The sequence below is a fragment of the Carassius carassius genome, chromosome 9 (assembly GCF_963082965.1).
Source record: "Carassius carassius chromosome 9, fCarCar2.1, whole genome shotgun sequence".
In the NCBI taxonomy this organism is placed as follows: Eukaryota; Metazoa; Chordata; class Actinopteri; order Cypriniformes; family Cyprinidae; genus Carassius; species Carassius carassius.
Window position 1 is genome coordinate 1,972,501 of NC_081763.1, and position 10,000 is coordinate 1,982,500.

The window sequence follows — 10,000 nt, forward strand, 5'->3', positions numbered from 1 at the left end:
CAAGATTATTGGACAATTAGTGAAAATTTCCAAAAGTACTAACCAGGCCTATTAGATAATTACTGAAAAAATCCAAAAGTACTAACCTGGCCCAAACCTGCTTAGATTTGGAGATCAGTTTAGATCGGGCATTGCCAGGATGGTATGGCCATAAGCGAAAGAGGCTGCAAAGAGAGGGCTATTTAAAGATCAGCCACTATAATCGCCAGTGCTTTATATAAGTAGGGAAGGAAACCCAAAAGCTTACAGCACCTGGTATTCCCAAAAGTACTAACCAGGCCTATTAGATAATTACTGAAAAAATCCAAAAGTACTAACCTGGCCCAAACCTGCTTACATTCTGAGATCGGGCATTGACTCTTTTTTGTTTTTTTACAAGATTATTAGACAATAAGTGAATTTTTCCAAAAGTACTAACCATGCCTATTAGATATTTACTGAAAAAATCCAAAAGTACTAACCTGGCCCAAACCTGCTAACATTCTGAGGTCGGGCATTGACTTTTTTTTTTTGCAAGATTATTTGACAATTAGTGAAAATTTCCAAAAGTACTAACCAGGCCTATTAGATAATTACTGAAAAAATCCAAAAGTACTAACCTGGCCCAAACCTGCTTAGATTTGGTGATCAGTTGAGATCGTGCATAGCCAGGATGGTATGGCCATAAGCGAAGGAGGCTGCAAAGAGAGGGCTATTTAAAGATCAGCCACTATAATCGCCAGTGCTTTATATAAGTAGGGAAGGAAACCCAAAAGCTTACAGCACCTGGTATTCCCAAAAGTACTAACCAGGCCTATTAGATAATTACTGAAAAAAATCCAAAAGTACTTACCTGGCCCAAACCTGCTTACATTCTGAGATCGGGCATTGACTCTTTTTTTTTTTTTTTTTTGCAAGATTATTGGACAATTAGTGAAAATTTCCTAAAGTACTAACCAGGCCTATTAGATAATTACTGAAAAAAATACAAAAGTACTTACCTGGCCCAAACCTGCTTACATTCTGAGATCGGGCATTGACTCTTTTTTTTTTTTTTTTTTGCAAGATTATTGGACAATTAGTGAACATTTCCAAAAGTACTAACCAGGCCTATTAGATAATTACTGAAAAAATCCAAAAGTACTAACCTGGCCCAAACCTGCTTACATTCTGAGATCGGGCATTGACTCTTTTTTTTTTTTTTGCAAGATTATTGGACAATTAGTGAAAATTTCCTAAAGTACTAACCAGGCCTATTAGATAATTACTGAAAAAATCCAAAAGTACTTACCTGGCCCAAACCTGCTTACATTCTGAGATCGGGCATTGACTCTTTTTTTTTTTTTTTTTGCAAGATTATTGGACAATTAGTGAACATTTCCAAAAGTACTAACCAGGCCTATTAGATAATTACTGAAAAAATCCAAAAGTACTAACCTGGCCCAAACCTGCTTACATTCTGAGATCGGGCATTGACTCTTTTTTTTTTTTGCAAGATTATAGGACAATTAGTGAAAATTTCCAAAAGTACTAACCAGGCCTATTAGATAATTATTGAAAAAATCCAAAAGTACTAACCAGGCCTATTAGATAATTACTGAAAAAATCCAAAAGTACTTACCTGGCCCAAACCTGCTTACATTCTGAGATCGGGCATTGACTCTTTTTTTTTTTTTTTTTGCAAGATTATTGGACAATTAGTGAAAATTTCCAAAAGTACTAACCAGGCCTATTAGATAATTACTGAAAAAATCCAAAAGTACTAACCTGGCCCAAACCTGCTTAGATTTGGAGATCCGTTTAGATCGGGCATAGCCAGGATGGTATGGCCATAAGCGAAGGGGGCTGCAAAGAGAGGGCTATTTAAAGATCAGCCACTATAATCGCCAGTGCTTTATATAAGTAGGGAAGGAAACCCAAAAGCTTACAGCACCTGGTATTCCCAAAAGTACTAACCAGGCCTATTAGATATTTACTGAAAAAATCCAAAAGTACTAACCTGGCCCAAACCTGCTAACATTCTGAGGTCGGGCATTGACTTTTTTTTTTTTTGCAAGATTATTGGACAATTAGTGAAAATTTCCTAAAGTACTAACCAGGCCTATTAGATAATTACTGAAAAAATCCAAAAGTACTAACCTGGCCCAAACCTGCTTACATTCTGAGATCGGGCATTGACTTTTTTTTTTTTGCAAGATTATAGGACAATTAGTGAAAATTTCCAAAAGTACTAACCAGGCCTATTAGATAATTACTGAAAAAATCCAAAAGTACTAACGTGGCCCAAACCTGCTTACATTCTGAGATCGGGCATTGAGTCTTTTTTTTTTTTGCAAGATTATTGGACAATTAGTGAACATTTCCAAAAGTACTAACCAGGCCTATTAGATAATTACTGAAAAAATCCAAAAGTACTAACGTGGCCCAAACCTGCTTACATTCTGAGATCGGGCATTGAGTCTTTTTTTTTTTTTTTTTTTTTTTGCAAGATTATTGGACAATTAGTGAAAATTTCCTAAAGTACTAACCAGGCCTATTAGATAATTACTGAAAAAATCCAAAAGTACTTACCTGGCCCAAACCTGCTTACATTCTGAGATCGGGCATTGACTCTTTTTTTTTTTTTTTTTGCAAGATTATTGGACAATTAGTGAAAATTTCCAAAAGTACTAACCAGGCCTATTAGATAATTACTGAAAAAATCCAAAAGTACTAACCTGGCCCAAACCTGCTTAGATTTGGAGATCAGTTTAGATCGGGCATAGCCAGGATGGTATGGCCATAAGCGTAGGAGGCTGCAAAGAGAGGGCTATTTAAAGATCAGCCACTATAATCGCCAGTGCTTTATATAAGTAGGGAAGGAAACCCAAAAGCTTACAGCACCTGGTATTCCCAAAAGTACTAACCAGGCCTATTAGATAATTACTGAAAAAATCCAAAAGTACTAACCTGGCCCAAACCTGCTTACATTCTGAGATCGGGCATTGACTCTTTTTTTTTTTTTTTTTGCAAGATTATTGGACAATTAGTGAACATTTCCAAAAGTACTAACCAGGCCTATTAGATAATTACTGAAGAAATCCAAAAGTACTAACCTGGCCCAAACCTGCTTAGATTTGGAGATCAGTTGAGATCGGGCATAGCCAGGATGGTATGGCCATAAGCGAAGGAGGCTGCAAAGAGAGGGCTATTTAAAGATCAGCCACTATAATCACCAGTGCTTTATATAAGTAGGGAAGGAAACCCAAAAGCTTACAGCACCTGGTATTCCCAAAAGTACTAACCAGGCCTATTAGATAATTACTGAAAAAATCCAAAAGTACTAACCTGGCCCAAACCTGCTTACATTGTGAGATCGGGCATTGACTTTTTTTTTTTGCAAGATTATTGGACAATTAGTTAAAATTTCCAAAAGTACTAACCAGGCCTATTAGATAATTACTGAAAAAATCCAAAAGTACTAACCTGGCCCAAACCTGCTTAGATTTGGAGATCAGTTTAGATCGGGCATAGCCAGGATGGTATGGCCATAAGCGAAGGAGGCTGCAAAGAGAGGGCTATTTAAAGATCAGCCACTATAATCGCCAGTGCTTTATATAAGTAGGGAAGGAAACCCAAAAGCTTACAGTACCTGGTATTCCCAAAAGTACTAACCAGGCCTATTAGATAATTACTGAAAAAATCCAAAAGTACTAACCTGGCCCAAACCTGCTTACATTCTGAGATCGGGCATTGACTCTTTTTTGTTTTTTTACAAGATTATTAGACAATAAGTGAATTTTTCCAAAAGTACTAACCATGCCTATTACATATTTACTGAAAAAATCCAAAAGTACTAACCTGGCCCAAACCTGCTAACATCCTGAGGTCGGGCATTGAGTTTTTTTTTTTGTTTGTTTTTTTTTGCAAGATTATTGGACAATTAGTGAACATTTCCAAAAGTACTAACCAGGCCTATTAGATAATTACTGAAAAAATCCAAAAGTACTTACCTGGCCCAAACCTGGTTACATTCTGAGATCGGGCATTGAGTCTTTTTTTTTTTTTTTTTTGCAAGATTATTTGACAATTAGTGAAAATTTCCAAAAGTACTAACCAGGCCTATTAGATAATTACTGAAAAAATCGAAAAGTACTAACCTGGCCCAAACCTGCTTAGATTTGGAGATCAGTTTAGATCGGGCATAGCCAGGATGGTATGGCCATAAGCGAAGGAGGCTGCAAAGAGAGGGCTATTTAAAGATCAGCCACTATAATCGCCAGTGCTTTATATAAGTAAGGAAGGAAACCCAAAAGCTTACAGCACCTGGTATTCCCAGGTGGTCTCCCATCCAAGTACTAACCAGGCCCAAACCTGCTTAGCTTCCAAGATCAGACAAGATCGGGCATAGCCAGGTTGGTATGGCCATAAGCGAAGGAGGCTGCAAAGAGAGGGCTATTTAAAGATCAGCCACTATAATCGCCAGTGCATTATATAAGTAGGGAAGGAAACCCAAAAGCTTACAGCACCTGGTATTCCCAAAAGTACTAACCAGGCCTATTAGATAATTACTGAAAAAAATCCAAAAGTACTAACCTGGCCCAAACCTGCTTACATTCTGAGATCGGGCATTGACTTTTTTTTTTTGCAAGATTATTGGACAATTAGTGAACATTTCCAAAAGTACTAACCAGGCCTATTAGATGATTACTGAAAAAATCCAAAAGTACTTACCTGGCCCAAACCTGCTTACATTCTGAGATCGGGCATTGACTCTTTTTTTTTTTGCAAGATTATTGGACAATTAGTGAAAATTTCCAAAAGTACTAACCAGGCCTATTAGATAATTACTGAAAAAATCCAAAAGTACTAACCTGGCCCAAACCTGCTTACATTCTGAGATCGGGCATTGACTCTTTTTTTTTTTGCAAGATTATTGGACAATTAGTGAACATTTCCAAAAGTACTAACCAGGCCTATTAGATAATTACTGAAAAAATCCAAAAGTACTAACCTGGCCCAAACCTGCTTACATTCTGAGATCGGGCATTGACTCTTTTTTTTTTTTTTTGCAAGATTATTGGACAATTAGTGAAAATTTCCTAAAGTACTAACCAGGCCTATTAGATAATTACTGAAAAAATCCAAAAGTACTTACCTGGCCCAAACCTGCTTACATTCTGAGATCGGGCATTGACTCTTTTTTTTTTTTGCAAGATTATAGGACAATTAGTGAAAATTTCCAAAAGTACTAACCAGGCCTATTAGATAATTATTGAAAAAATCAAAAAGTACTAACCAGGCCTATTAGATAATTACTGAAAAAATCCAAAAGTACTTACCTGGCCCAAACCTGCTTACATTCTGAGATCGGGCTTTGACTCTTTTTTTTTTTTTTTTTTGCAAGATTATTGGACAATTAGTGAAAATTTCCAAAAGTACTAACCAGGCCTATTAGATAATTACTGAAAAAATCCAAAAGTACTAACCTGGCCCAAACCTGCTTAGATTTGGAGATCCGTTTAGATCGGGCATAGCCAGGATGGTATGGCCATAAGCGAAGGAGGCTGCAAAGAGAGGGCTATTTAAAGATCAGCCACTATAATCGCCAGTGCTTTATATAAGTAGGGAAGGAAACCCAAAAGCTTACAGCACCTGGTATTCCCAAAAGTACTAACCAGGCCTATTAGATATTTACTGAAAAAATCCAAAAGTACTAACCTGGCCCAAACCTGCTAACATTCTGAGGTCGGGCATTGACTTTTTTTTTTTTTTGCAAGATTATTGGACAATTAGTGAAAATTTCCTAAAGTACTAACCAGGCCTATTAGATAATTACTGAAAAAATCCAAAAGTACTAACCTGGCCCAAACCTGCTTACATTCTGAGATCGGGCATTGACTCTTTTTTTTTTTTTTTTGCAAGATTATTGGACAATTAGTGAACATTTCCAAAAGTACTAACCAGGCCTATTAGATAATTACTGAAAAAATCCAAAAGTACTAACCTGGCCCAAACCTGCTTAGATTTGGAGATCAGTTGAGATCGGGCATAGCCAGGATGGTATGGCCATAAGCGAAGGAGGCTGCAAAGAGAGGGCTATTTAAAGATCAGCCACTATAATCACCAGTGCTTTATATAAGTAGGGAAGGAAACCCAAAAGCTTACAGCACCTGGTATTCCCAAAAATACTAACCAGGTCTATTAGATAATTACTGAAAAAATCCAAAAGTACTAACCTGGCCCAAACCTGCTTACATTCTGAGATCGGGCATTGACTCTTTTTTTTTTTTTTTTTGCAAGATTATTGGGCAATTAGTGAAAATTTCCTAAAGTACTAACCAGGCCTATTAGATAATTACTGAAAAAATCCAAAAGTACTAACCTGGCCCAAACCTGCTTAGATTTGGAGATCAGTTGAGATCGGGCATAGCCAGGATGGTATGGCCATAAGCGAAGGAGGCTGCAAAGAGAGGGCTATTTAAAGATCAGCCACTATAATCGCCAGTGCTTTATATAAGTAGGGAAGGAAACCCAAAAGCTTACAGCACCTGGTATTCCCAAAAATACTAACCAGATCTATTAGATAATTACTGAAAAAATCCAAAAGTACTAACCTGGCCCAAACCTGCTTACATTCTGAGATCGGGCATTGACTCTTTTATTTTTTTTTTGCAAGATTATTGGACAATTAGTGAAAATTTCCTAAAGTACTAACCAGCCCAATTAGATAATTACTGAAAAAATCCAAAAGTACTTACCTGGCCCAAACCTGCTTACATTCTGAGATCGGGCATTGACTTTTTTTTTTTTTTTTTTGCAAGATTATTGGACAATTAGTGAACATTTCCAAAAGTACTAACCAGGCCTATTAGATAATTACTGAAAAAAATCCAAAAGTACTAACCTGGCCCAAACCTGCTTACATTCTGAGATCGGGCATTGACTTTTTTTTTTTTGCAAGATTATTGGACAATTAGTGAAAATTTCCAAAAGTACTAACCAGGCCTATTAGATAATTACTGAAAAAATCCAAAAGTAATAACCTGGCCCAAAACTGCTTAGATTTGGAGATCAGTTTAGATCGGGCATAGCCAGGATGGTATGGCCATAAGCGAAGGAGGCTGCAAAGAGAGGGCTATTTAAAGATCAGCCACTATAATCGCCAGTGCTTTATATAAGTAGGGAAGGAAACCCAAAAGCTTACAGCACCTGGTATTCCCAAAAGTACTAACCAGGCCTATTAGATAATTACTGAAAAAATCCAAAAGTACTAACCTGGCCCAAACCTGCTTACATTCTGAGATCGGGCATTGACTCTTTTTTGTTTTTTTACAAGATTATTAGACAATAAGTGAATTTTTCCAAAAGTACTAACCATGCCTATTAGATATTTACTGAAAAAATCCAAAAGTACTAACCTGGCCCAAACCTGCTAACATTCTGAGGTCGGGCATTGACTCTTTTTTTTTTTTTGCAAGATTATTGGACAATTAGTGAAAATTTCCAAAAGTACTAACCAGGCCTATTAGATAATTACTGAAAAAATCCAAAAGTACTAACGTGGCCCAAACCTGCTTACATTCTGAGATCGGGCATTGAGTTTTTTTTTTTTTTTTTTTTTTTTTTTGCAAGATTATTGGACAATTAGTGAACATTTCCAAAAGTACTAACCAGGCCTATTAGATAATTACTGAAAAAATCCAAAAGTACTTACCTGGCCCAAACCTGGTTACATTCTGAGATCGGGCATTGAGTCTTTTTTTTTTTTTTTTTTGCAAGATTATTGGACAATTAGTGAAAATTTCCTAAAGTACTAACCAGGCCTATTAGATAATTACTGAAAAAATCCAAAAGTACTAACCTGGCCAAAACCTGCTTAGATTTGGAGATCAGTTAAGATCGGGCATAGCCAGGATGGTATGGCCATAAGTGAAGGAGGCTGCAAAGAGAGGGCTATTTAAAGATCAGCCACTATAATCGCCAGTGCTTTATATAAGTAGGGAAGGAAACCCAAAAGCTTACAGCACCTGGTATTCCCAGGCGGTCTCCCATCCAAGTACTAACCAGGCCCAAACCTGCTTAGCTTCCGAGATCAGACGAGATCGGGCATAGCCAGGTTGGTATGGCCGTAAGCGAAGGAGGCTGCAAAGAGAGGGCTATTTAAAGATCAGCCACTATAATCGCCAGTGCATTATATAAGTAGGGAAGGAAACCCAAAAGCTTACAGCACCTGGTATTCCCAAAAGTACTAACCAGGCCTATTAGATAATTACTGAAAAAATCCAAAAGTACTAACCTGGCCCAAACCTGCTTACATTCTGAGATCGGGCATTGACTTTTTTTTTTTTTGCAAGATTATTGGACAATTAGTTAAAATTTCCAAAAGTACTAACCAGGCCTATTAGATAATTACTGAAAAAATCCAAAAGTACTAACCTGGCCCAAACCTGCTTAGATTTGGAGATCAGTTTAGATCGGGCATAGCCAGGATGGTATGGCCATAAGCGAAGGAGGCTGCAAAGAGAGGGCTATTTAAAGATCAGCCACTATAATCGCCAGTGCTTTATATAAGTAGGGAAGGAAACCCAAAAGCTTACAGCACCTGGTATTCCCAAAAGTACTAACCAGGCCTATTAGATAATTACTGAAAAAATCCAAAGTACTAACCTGGCCCAAACCTGCTTTCATTCTGAGATCGGGCATTGACTCTTTTTTGTTTTTTTACAAGATTATTAGACAATAAGTGAATTTTTCCAAAAGTACTAACCATGCCTATTAGATATTTACTGAAAAAATCCAAAAGTACTAACCTGGCCCAAACCTGCTAACATTCTGAGGTCGGGCATTGACTCTTTTTTTTTTTTGCAAGTTTATTGGACAATTAGTGAAAATTTCCAAAAGTACTAACCAGGCCTATTAGATAATTACTGAAAAAATCCAAAAGTACTAACCTGGCCCAAACCTGCTTACATTCTGAGATCGGGCATTGACTCTTTTTTTTTTTTTGTTTTTACAAGATAATTAGACAATTAGTGAATTTTTCCAAAAGTACTAACCAGGCCTATTAGATAATTACTGAAAAATCCAAAAGTACTAACCTGGCCCAAACCTGCTTAGATTTGGAGATCACTTGAGATCGGGCATAGCCAGGATGGTATGGCCATAAGCTAAGGAGGCTGCAAAGAGAGGGCTATTTACAGATCAGCCACTATATTCGCCAGTGCTTTATATAAGTAGGGAAGGAAACCCAAAAGCTTACAGCACCTGGTATTCCCAAAAGTACTAACCAGGCCTATTAGATAATTACTGAAAAAATCCAAAAGTACTAACCTGGCCCAAACCTGCTTACGTTCTGAGATCGGGCATTGACTTTTTTTTTTTTTTTGCAAGATTATTGGACAATTAGTGAAAATTTGCTAAAGTACTAACCAGGCCTATTAGATAATTACTGAAAAAATCCAAAAGTACTAACCTGGCCCAAAACTGCTTACATTCTGGGATCGGGCATTGACTTTTTTTTTTTTTTGCAAGATTATTGGACAATTAGTGAAAATTTCCTAAAGTACTAACCAGGCCTATTAGATAATTACTGAAAAAATCCAAAAGTACTAACCTGGCCCAAACCTGCTTACATTCTGAGATCGACATTGACTCTTTTTTGTTTTGTTTTTACAAGATAATTAGACAATTAGTGAATTTTTCCAAAAGTACTAACCAGGCCTATTAGATAATTACTGAAAAATCCAAAAGTACTAACCTGGCCCAAAACTGCTTACATTCTGAGATCGGCCATTGACTCTTTTTTTTTTTGTTTTTACAAGATAATTAGACAATTAGTGAATTTTTCCAAAAGTACTAACCAGGCCTATTAGATAATTACTGAAAAATCCAAAAGTACTAACCTGGCCCAAACCTGCTTAGATTTGGAGATCACTTGAGATCGGGCATAGCCAGGATGGTATGGCCATAAGCTAAGGAGGCTGCAAAGAGAGGGCTATTTAAAGATCAGCCACTATATTCGCCAGTGCTTTATATAAGT

General features: G+C 37.0%; 2 non-coding genes across 2 annotated transcripts; both read right to left on the reverse strand.

Annotated features, from left to right (window-relative positions):
- Nucleotides 1-4,272: 4,272 nt before the first annotated feature.
- Nucleotides 4,273-4,391, reverse strand: LOC132150393 (5S ribosomal RNA). Its single transcript, XR_009435628.1, has one exon. It is a non-coding gene; the product is annotated as a 5S ribosomal RNA (ribosomal RNA).
- Nucleotides 4,392-7,976: 3,585 nt separating this feature from the next.
- Nucleotides 7,977-8,095, reverse strand: LOC132150807 (5S ribosomal RNA). The gene has a single exon (XR_009435988.1). It is a non-coding gene; the product is annotated as a 5S ribosomal RNA (ribosomal RNA).
- Nucleotides 8,096-10,000: the final 1,905 nt, after the last annotated feature.